This window comes from Arachis hypogaea, chromosome 15 (assembly GCF_003086295.3).
Source record: "Arachis hypogaea cultivar Tifrunner chromosome 15, arahy.Tifrunner.gnm2.J5K5, whole genome shotgun sequence".
Lineage (NCBI taxonomy): Eukaryota > Viridiplantae > Streptophyta > Magnoliopsida > Fabales > Fabaceae > Arachis > Arachis hypogaea.
In genome coordinates this window covers 54,823,837-54,834,377 of record NC_092050.1, presented here as the reverse complement: position 1 = coordinate 54,834,377, position 10,541 = coordinate 54,823,837, and the positions used below count along the sequence as shown (strand labels likewise).

The following is a 10,541-nucleotide window of genomic DNA, read 5'->3' as shown; positions in this document are numbered from 1 at the left end:
AGTGCACCAATTCACAAAATTTAATATTAAAAGCACAAACAGTGGCAATCGGCAAGAATTAGTATCCAAATCTACTAATAATAATCTAATAATTCAAGACAAAGACACCAGTAGCATCAATTCCCAAAGCCTTTACGAAATTCAGAAAACATGGAAGGAGGAAGAAAAAAGAGGTAATACCATCAGCAGACATAGCAAAAACAAACAAGTTTCTTGGAGTCTTGTGGTGCAAATGGTAGAGCTTTGAAGAAATTGAATTTGTGAGATTGCTCCCTGAATTTGAGAAAGAAAAATTTGTTACTATTTATCCAAAGTAAATTACAACATATCAGCATGAAAGCCTTATGCATGGCACATATAATAAATCCTATAGGAAGGAAATAGATTAACCCATGAGAAAGAAATAAAAGAAAGATAAGAGAACTCAGAGAAGTATGTTTGTAAGGAAAAAAATCTTAAACCAAGGATTGAATTTTGGAAGTTAATTTTAACCTTGTAGGTACGGTTTGGAAGACAGTCGCAGGATACAATGGAATCTGCAGTTTGAACAGCACACAATTTCACGAGAAATCATACAAGAGTATGAAAAATTGCTGTGCATATACAGACGTGAATAAACTAATATTCAGATGTCGAACATAAAATTTGCACCCCAATAATGTAAGATAAGAAATTCTCAGTTGAAGTTCAATCTGGACTAGGAAATATGCAGCTACCTGAATATTTACAATAAGAATAGAAGGAACATCTCCAGGTATGCTGATAGAAGGAACTCCTAAAAAGCGCACAATATGTTCAATTTTTTGCTGAGACAGAAAGAGGTATGCTCCAAGGGAATAGAAAGCAGCATTGGTTGGCGCAAATTCTTTCTTCTTGTCCCTGCCAAGCAAGTCCAAGCAACAATGAATTCTAGCACTATCAATAATGAAAAATTTTGTTTTTGTCATAATATCCTCAACATGAGGGTGATCATAACCCAAAGGTTAAGCATTATTCCCCCCAAAACAGTGTGTATACAAAAACAAGTATTTTGTACCAACCTAAAGCAGTTTTTCCCTCTGACTTTGAATGAACTTGGCTCAATTAATGACCAAGAACCAGGGCTTTGTTTCTCTATTGCACAAAATGGAGATGACGAACCTGCTATTGGCTTTAGTTTAGGTGCCTAGGGTGAAACTGAAACAAATGAGACCAGAGTGAGAAACAAGAAAAACTACCAAAAAACAAGGGTAGTAAACATTCGAAAACTAAAAGCAAATAAACTGGGAAACTAAATTTTCATGTTCATTTATTTTAACTTCTTGTCTTAACAGCTGGGGAAATAAAAGAAGCTCAATCATTCACAAGAAACACCATTTTCGCACTCATTCTAACTCTTCTACTGACATAAAATAGAAAAATAAACAAAATTAGGAACAAAATAGCTTCCCCTGCAGAAATAAAGTATAACTCAGCTCTACTACCAACCCTGATTTCAATGCAGAATTTTTAAATCTTTTGGCTGATCTTGATCTTGGTTGCTTGTGCACAAAAAATTATAAGTGACCTTTAATTTTCTGCTACTGTTGCTAGGTATCTAATGCTAGAAGGAGAGTAAGCCACAGTATATTGCATTCTGAGGCAAAGAGCTCTTTTGAACACTTACTTCACATTATATAAGCCCATCTGCACTTCATTCCCTTTCTTAAGCATAATAAATTGTTCCCAACTTTAAAACAAACTCAAATTTTATGTGTTATTTTTCTTCTCAAATTTCAGATGATCTTATGTATTGGGTTTGAAACCAGTGCTCTTTCTTTCCAAATGGTGCATTCCTGCTTCATTTCTACTAAGACTTAGTCAAATAAAGTAAAACACAATGAAAACATATGACCATGAACTCATGTTTGGTGCAGAAACCTAAACTTACACACATGAACATAGGACATGATAGCTCAAACGAACCTATAGTAACCATCACAGAAACCAATTTAAAATAACCAAAACGAAGATACAGTGAGCCAGTAGAAAATCATTATTAAGCTGCAGTAATTAATATCCAAATGAGTTAATAAAGTAGAAAAAAAATGCTCTTGACTAATAACTCTATATGCGTTCAATTCTTATTTAAAGTGACAGCAAGATAATACATCAAACACACTAAAGTTTTGGCATATAAGTAATGAAAGAATAATGCATCACATTGAAACTAATGTTTAATTGCAGAGGAATATAAGTTCTTTATATATATATAGTCTTTAATTTTCACTGAGAAAGTATGTGATGAAATTTTACTTATCAAACTGGCTAATAATGATCTTAACTTTCTTTGTAAATAATCAAATGAAAAAATAACAAAAAGGTGAGACTTTTCACAATTTCTTACAAATGGATGATGAAGCCTCCAAGATACGAAGTTTAATCTAAGTTCTCAGAAGTCAGAACACAATTTCACTCAAACAACACTACCAACAAGATCAACAGGATGCACTCTTTCTCTCAAAAAATGAAGCTACAACTTCAATACATTCACCATATATATGTTTAGCTTTCAAGCTTCCCTTTCCTTTTTTGAAACTGATATCATTTTCAAAAGGTGAAATTGCAAAAAGGAAGTTAAATGCAGTTAGATAGAAAAATAAAGTGATCACAAGCATCATCTAATTGCCATAAGAGGAAAATATTACTAAACTTGAAGCATTACACAAACATAAAACAGGGCAAATGAAACAAAATGGAGATAATTATTTACGCACCTAGGTTCTTGTCAAGGGTCTTGGTGAACTGGTTCAAAGCTGGTGGAGCCTTCAACCTCTGCTTGAGGATCCTCTTCTTCCTCTGCTCCTCTAATCCCGAACTGCTTAGGATGGTTCTCGAATAACGGGTTCCTCACCTTCTCCTGAAGAAATGCATGAGAATCAAAACAATGAATAATAATAAAAAAAAGAATGAAAACTTAGAGTCATTGATAAACCACTATTTTATGGTTTATATTGTGTTTAATTGTGTGGTTTTATCATGATCCTTACCCACTTATTCATTAATTTAGCATGCATTTATATTTCCTTCCTGAAATTATTACATGATTGAAAACTGCTTCCTAGAGACTTTTAATTATGCATTTTAATTCTCCTTTATTCCATTCGATGCCGTGATCCGTGTGTTAAGCATTTCAGGCTTTATAGGGCATGAATGAGTTGGAGATTAGAAAGGAAGCTAGCAAAAATGGAAGAAACACAAGAAATTGAGGAGATAACTAGCGAGAAGTGACGCGGCTGCATGGCTCATGCGACCGCGCGAAAGAGGAGAAATCGCAGTGACGCGGCCGCATGGCTCACGCGACTGCGCGGACTGGAAAAGCACGGGCGACGCGGAGGCGTGGACGACGCGAATGACGCGTCCGCATGGATGACGCGATCGCATGACATGCGCGATCTGCATAATCTGCAAGATTCGCTGGGGACGATTTTGGACCCTATTTTGACCCAGTTCTCGGCCCAGAACAGCAGACTAGAGCCAGAGAACATGCAGAAACCTGGGATAACATTCATTCTACACAGTTTTAGTTTTTAGATCTAGTTTTACTCCTCCCCTAGGTTTTCTCTCGGAAGACATTGATAGTTCTTAGGATTTTATTTTTTTTCTATAGCTTTTTGCATTGGGATATTGAGAAGAGTTATCACCTCATCAAGACTTCGTCATTCTAGTTCGTTTTCTTTACTTGGCTTACTCTTCCATGTTCTTTGCTTTGTTTAATTTTACCATTGGAATATTTTTAGGATTATTTAATACAAGGATCATTTATATTTTTTATTGACTATTTTAATTTTTATTTACAATGTCTTTCTTTAATTCCTTTTTATATGCTATGAATTTTACCTTTACAATGAGTGAGTAGTTCCCTAACTTGATGGGGAGTTGATTGAAAGGAACCCTTGAGTTGGAAGATTCAAGAGAAAGATTTTAATTGGGTTATTGTTGGTTTGCTCTCTAGTTCCTGACACCAATCCTCCCAACAGTGGATTGGGACTTGTGGATAGAACAGTATTCCAACTTGTTTTTACCTTCCCTTACTTAGTAAAGGATAACTAAACAAAATAACTCTCAATTGTCAATTAATCTTAAGAGTGTTCCATCAAGAATAGGGCTTCCGTGTAATCAACTCACAGTCAAGGCTTTTATTTACATTATTCAATTTCATCAATTTAATTTCCTGTTTACTCAACTCAAACTTTTTCGAAAATATCTGATTAATAAAATAGCACCCTTTCCTGCAACTCGTTGGGAGACGACCTGGGATTCATACTCCCAGTATTTTAAATTTCAATTTTCTATGACACCTTTCTAAATTGAGCGGTGGATTTCTGGCGAGTTAAGAACTATACTTGCAACGCATATATTCTAATAATTTTTAATTCACTAATTTCTGCCCGCATCAATTTTTGGCGCCGTTGCTAGGGAGTTGCAATAGAGTGCTAAAGTTATTAATTAGAATTTATTTATTTACATTTTATTTTATTTTGCTACTATGAGCTGCATGTTTCTTTCGCTAGATGACGCGTTCACTTTCTGATCCACGCTTGCCAGTATTCGATCCTGAGATTGAAAGAACCATCTCACGAATAAGGCGAGCTCAGTGTCGGTTAGTCCTCTCTGAGGGCGGATTTGAAACGCCATCTGAGGAAGAAACCAGCCCCCGTTCTACTGATTCGGTTGATTTACGTATAGGTAACATGGCGGCAGCCAGGAGAGTTACCATCCATTAGGAATAAAGACCGCACTACTCAATTTGATGCCCAAGTTTCCAGGCAGCCTGTTCCACTGTCAGGCGTGACGGTACAGATGAAACTTCAATTTTGCTGAAAGCTTTCCCATTTTCTCTTGAGGGAAAAGTAAGAGAATGGTACTACACTCAACCCCTAGCAAATGTATCCAACTGGGATATGCTCAGAAAAGAGTTTTTGGAGAAATTCTTTCCATCTGAAGTTACTGATAAACTGAGGAAAGACATTTCTACGATTGTTCAAGATGACAACGAGACTCTCTTTGAATACTGGGAGCGCTTCAATAGTCTTCTGGAAGCATGTCCCCACCACATGATCGACAAGATACTGTTACTCAGCTACATCACACAGGGTTTGAGGCCCCAAGATAAGACCACATTGGAAAGTGCTAGCAATGGGTCTATGAAAAGGTACAAGACCACTGATGAGGCATGGCAATTGATCAGCGACTTAGCTGAATCTACTAGGAACCACAGGCAGAAGCAAGGCCATTCAAAAGCCGTTGCAGAAGTATCCTTTAGCAGAGAGACTGCTGCTCTAACTCAGAGTATCTGTGAAATGACCAACTTGCTGAAGCAAATGCAATTGAATCAACAACAAGTTCAGCAAGCTCAATCTCCTTCACCACAGCAAGGCCAACAGTTAGTCCCACAGAGAGTTTACAGAATATGTGCTGATTTTAGCCATTATACTGATGAATGCCCGCAACTTCAACAGGAAGACAACATGGTGGCATCCACTCATAACTTCTATGACCGCCCCAACCAAGGGTGCAAACAAGGTGGAAATAATAACCATGGATGGCAGGACAACAATAACAGAGGAGGCAGAGATAATCAGGGAAATCAGAGGTGGAAAAATAACAACAACAGGCAGCAGAACCAACCTTACAGAGCACCTCACCTGAGGCAGTCCCAAGGACCACAGAATACCCAACAGCAGACCTCTCAATTTACTCACCCTTCTTTGTCTCCTAATGAAGAGTTACTAAAATATTTTGAGCGAAGTCAACAGACCATGGAAAATAACATTATTGCCAGTCTGAATGGTCTGACCGCTACTTTGCAAGCTTTTGTCTCACAGATTGGATCAATGCAAAATTCCAGTAACCAACCTTTGAGCTCCACTGGAATCCCTTCTCAACCATTACCAAATCCAAAGGGAGGCATTAATGCCATCACCCTAAGGTCCGGAACCACACTGCAGGAGAGAAATCAGGAGGAGCCAAGCCCACCAGAACACGCTTCAGCGGTAGAGGTCGTAAGAATAGAAGATGTTGAAGAGGAAGAGGACATACAGGACATAACTGAAAAAGAAGAAGCCAACCACAGGAGGAAGTACCAAGAGGCGCAGACACTGCAGAAAACACCACTCCCATTCCATTTCCACAACTTGCAAGGAAGCCCAGGAAGCAGCTGGAACCCGATCCCAAAATGGTAGAAATATTCAAAAAGGTTGAGGTAACCGTTCCTCTTTTTGATGTTATTCAACAAGTACCTAAATATGCAAAATTTCTAAAAGATTTATGTATACATAAGGACAAAATTCATGAATTAGAAACTATTCCTTTAGGTAGTTCCATATCTGCTTTAATGGGAGGATTACCTGAGAAGTGTAGTGACCCAGGTCCTTGTATAGTTAGTTGTACTATTGGTGGAGTAGTAATTTATGATTGCATGTGTGATTTAGGAGCGTGTGTTAGTATAATGCCTTTGTCTATATATGATATTTTGAGGCTCCCTCCCTTAAAAAGGTCGGCAGCTCATTTTGTGTTAGCAGATAAAAGCATTATTACAGTGGCTGGAGTTGCTGAAGATGTTTTAGTGAACATTAAAGGGCTTATATTTCCCACTGATTTTTATATCTTGGAAATGCCCCATAATGACTCAGATAAGCCATCATCAATCCTACTTGGGAGACCATTTCTGAAGACATCAAAATTCAAATTGGATGCTTTTTCAGGAACATACTCTTTTGAAATAGATGGCTGCATAGAAATCTTCAATCTGAATGGAGTCATAAACTGATGCCAGGGCATCTTGGCCAATTTCACTGACCTTTTCTTTACTATTTTTAGGGTAGTTTCATGCATTTCTTTAGGAAATAAGCTAGTTTTGGGTAGATATTCACCTACACCTTGATTCAAGCATACATTGTGCATTTTACATTATTTCATGAGGATTTTGCATGAATTTAGTGACAAATTGTATGCTGCATTACCCATGACTTGGACTAGAACTTTGATGCACTCTGTTGCTTGATTTCAGGACCAAAGGAAGTAAGGAAAGGGAGGTAACTTGCAAGGTTAATGAGAAAAGTGATTGCCAATAACACTCTCAAAGCCATCATTGCCCACGTTAAGAGTCACGTTAACTAAGTTAACGTGCACTCTAACGTGGAGAAAGGAAGTTGAACCAACGTTAGTGACACTTAACATTGTCACTAACGTTGGCAAACACTCATGAGTGGCCACGTTAGAGCCCACGTTAACCTAGTTAACGTGGCCTCTAACGTTAAAGGGGGAAGAGAAGCCAACGTTAGTGACATTCAACATTGTCACTAACGTTGGCCTAAGGATGCAACACACCACGTTAACTCCCACGTTAACTTGGTTAACGTGGGAGCTAACATAAGAAGTGAGAGTTGTCGACAACGTTAGTGACACTCAACATTGTCACTAACGTTGGAAGCAACCACACAACCCCCCAAGGAGCCACGTTAACTTCCACGTTAACTTATTTAACGTGGATGCTAACGATGAGGAATGAATGATGAGCCAACGTTAGTGACACTCAACATTGTCACTAATGTTGGGATGGCTAAGAATGGCCACGTTAGAAGCCACGTTAACCTAGTTAACATGGACTCTAACGTGAGATCTAGGGGCACATTGGAACGTTAACGACAATGTTGAGTGTCACTAACGTTCTCGAAGTTTGGCAAAGCCACATTAACCTAGTTAACGTGGGCTTTAACGTGAAGCAAAAAGGGGCACATTGGAACGTTAGTGAAAATGTTAAGTGTCACTAACGTTCTCGAAGGTTGGCAAAGCCACGTTAGAAGCCACGTTAACCTAGTTAATGTGGGCTCTAACGTGAGGCAAGGGGGTACATTGGAACGTTAGTGAAAATTTTACGTTCTCGAACTTATACTTTCACTAAATGTTAACACCCCTAACACCCTGAGCTAAAGTCTCTGCCCACTTAGCACTTTCTCTCTGCAAGTAAAGCCAAGCCCAAATGAAGAAAAGAACTGCTTCAAACTCAAGATCCAAAGGCCCAAGACTTGAAGAACAAACTAGAAGCTGAGAAGAGTAGTATATATAGGAGTAGCTTTGAATTGTTAAGGAGTTCTAGAGGCTGGAAAAAGAAAACTACTCTCTGTATTTTATCTTCTCTGCATTTTCTAGTTTTATGATGTATTCTCCATCTTTGTTTTCATTTTCAAGAGCTATGAACAACTAAACCACTTTCATTGGGTTAGGGAGCTTTGTTGTAATTTGATGGATCAATACTAATTTTCATTATTCTTCTTCTATCTTTTCTCTTGATTTTACTTGAAAGCTTTCGATCTTCATCCCATTGAGTAGTTATCTTGGAAGATAAGCTATTCAAACTTGGATCTCTTTTGAACCTTGAAAGAGGAATGAAGAGATCAAGCTAGAAATGCTTTCTCATGCTGGACCAAATTGGGTTTGGATGGGTATGTGACTATAACCCTCTCAATACTTGATTTGGGAAATGCATGTGGTATAATCAGTGACCATACTTCATCTCTTCTCATGAGCAATTGACCAAGGAATTGGCTATTGATCAAGATTTGAGAGATTGAATTGCAAGAAATTGTAATTCAATCACTTAAGATTGCCAAGGAGATCAATGAGTGCATTGATTGAGGAAGAGATGAAAATGAACTTGATCCGGAGAATCGCAACATCTCCTAAGCCCAATGAACTCCCCATCTCTGACCTTACCCATTCTCTTTAATTTCTGCCATTTACTTTTATGAGCAAATCCCCCATTCCCATTTACAATTCTGTAATTTATTTTCAGTCATTTACTTCCAGTCCTTTAATTCTAGCATTTACTTTTCTGTTATTTACATTCCCGCCATTTTATTTTCTGCAACTCTCAACCCAAATTCTGGATTCGCTCAACTAGAATATTCTTCTAATTAAAGTTGCTTGATCAATCAATCCCTGTGGGATTCGACCTCACTCTATTGTGAGTTTTTACTTGACGACAAATTCGGTACACTTGCCGAAGGGAGATTTTTTGAGAGACAAGTTTTCCCTGCATCAAGTTTATGGCGCCGTTGCCGGGGATTGATTGTGCATCAACAATGATTAAATTGGAAGATCACTAGATTGAGCATTTTTATTTTGTGAATTTCATTTTCTGTTTGAGTGATTTACTTTTTGTTTTAGTTAAACTTCTTCCCTTCCCCCTCTACTCTTTTGTTTTACTTTGTTATTTTCAATTCTGTGTGCTAACCCACTAACTGTTTGATATATTGCATCACCCACAACTAACAGTAATTCTGACACAAATACTTTCTGCACCTATCTTTTCTTGCTTGCACTTGATGGTTGTATGACAGGGAGAAGAAGCGGGGCTTCAACTTCCTTCGATTCTGAACCTGAGAGGACCTTTCTTAGATTAAGGAGGGAGGCAAGAGGAAAGAAAGTGGTTGGTGCTGAGGAAGAAGAGGAATTCTTTGAAACAAACATGGAAGACAACATGGAAAACCATCATGAAGAAGAGGATCACAACCATGGGGGAGGAGGTAGAGCAAATCATGCTGGGGAGGATAGAAGAGTTTTGGGCTCTTACATCAATCCAAACCCAGGCAATTGTGGAAGTAGTATCCAAAAGCCAACAATCCATGCCAACAATTTTGAACTTAAACCACAGCTCATCACCCTTGTCCAGAACAACTGTTCGTTTGGAGGAGGTGTTCAAGAAGACCCCAATCAATATTTGACCACCTTCCTGAGAATATGTGACACAGTGAAGTCTAATGGTGTTCACCCTGACGCCTATAGACTGCTCCTATTTCCATTCTCACTTAGGGATAAAGCAGCCAAGTGGCTGGAATCCTTCCCAAGGGAAAGCTTGACAACTTGGGAAGACGTGGTGAACAAATTTTTAGCAAGATTTTACCCTCCTCAACGAATCAATAGGCTGAGAGCTGAGGTCCAAACTTTCAGGCAACAAGATGGTGAGACTCTATATGAAGCCTGCGAGAGGTTCAAGGACTTAACAAGGAAGTGTCCACCTGGCATGTACAACGAATGGGTGCAGCTGCACATTTTCTATGAAGGACTCTCTTATGAGTCAAAGAAGGCCGTAGACCATTCATCCGGAGGATCTTTGAACAAGAAGAAGACTATTGAGGAAGCCATAGATGTTATTAAAATAGTAGCAGAGAACGAATACTTCTATGCTTCCGAAAGAGGGAACACAAGAGGAGTAATGGAGCTAAACAATGTAGATGCTCTGTTGGCCCAAAACAAGCTCATTACCCAGTAGCTAGCTGACCTCACCAAGAAGATGGAGATGAACCAAGTAGCAACAATCTCCACTTCATCAACAACCCAAGAAGGAGTTAATGAAGAAGCAGAGGGGAGTCAGGAGCAAGCCAACTACATTGGGAATTCATCAAGGAAAAACTATGATCCATACTCCAAAACCTACAACCCTGGATGGAGAAACCACCCAAACTTTGGGTGGGGAAGTGAGCAAGATCAAAACCAAGACCAGAGACGTTACAACTCCA

General features: G+C 38.6%; 1 non-coding gene across 1 annotated transcript; it reads right to left on the bottom strand.

Annotated features, from left to right (window-relative positions):
* Positions 1 to 9,943: 9,943 nt before the first annotated feature.
* LOC112753919 (small nucleolar RNA R71) lies at positions 9,944 to 10,047 on the bottom strand. The gene has a single exon (XR_003178280.1). It is a non-coding gene; the product is annotated as a small nucleolar RNA R71 (small nucleolar RNA).
* Positions 10,048 to 10,541: the final 494 nt, after the last annotated feature.